We start from the raw sequence: 431 nt of genomic DNA on the forward strand, positions 1-431 counted from the left end.
TCAGGGGGCCCGCTGTCCGCCCACAGGACCGCCGCACCTTGGTGCTTGGCCCGAGACCCCCCAGTTCCAAGGGGCATGTGTGTGTGTGCAGCCATACTGTGGCATTTGTATCCTCTTCCTCTCTCCTTCCTCCCCACCCCCCACCCCCTTCGCCGTCTGGCCAATGCTGGGATCTGGGATCTGGTCGCCCCCTTCCTGCATCCTGCCTGCCCCTCCCACCCTCTCCTCTCCTCTCCTCTCCTCTCCACGCCACCCCACCCCACTCCCACGGACCCAGAGAATCCGGAGCAAAGACTCCCGGCGGAGGCGAGGGCTAGTCCCGTCTCCCGTGGCAGGAGGCCTCGGGCAGGGATCGCGCCGGGAGCGACAACCTTTCAGGAGGCAGACGAGAGGGAGACCCAGACACCAAGCCAGGGCTCTCCGGGACCGCG

The 431-nt window shown here is 67.3% G+C and overlaps 1 protein-coding gene across 1 annotated transcript in view; it reads left to right on the forward strand.

Annotated features, from left to right (window-relative positions):
- The window catches only part of SLITRK3 (SLIT and NTRK like family member 3), an 8,859-nt gene that overhangs the window by 328 nt on the left and 8,100 nt on the right, over positions 1-431 (forward strand). The window lies entirely within an intron of this gene.

The sequence above is a fragment of the Myotis davidii genome, unplaced genomic scaffold (genome assembly GCF_000327345.1).
Source record: "Myotis davidii unplaced genomic scaffold, ASM32734v1 scaffold777, whole genome shotgun sequence".
Classification (NCBI taxonomy): Eukaryota; Metazoa; Chordata; class Mammalia; order Chiroptera; family Vespertilionidae; genus Myotis; species Myotis davidii.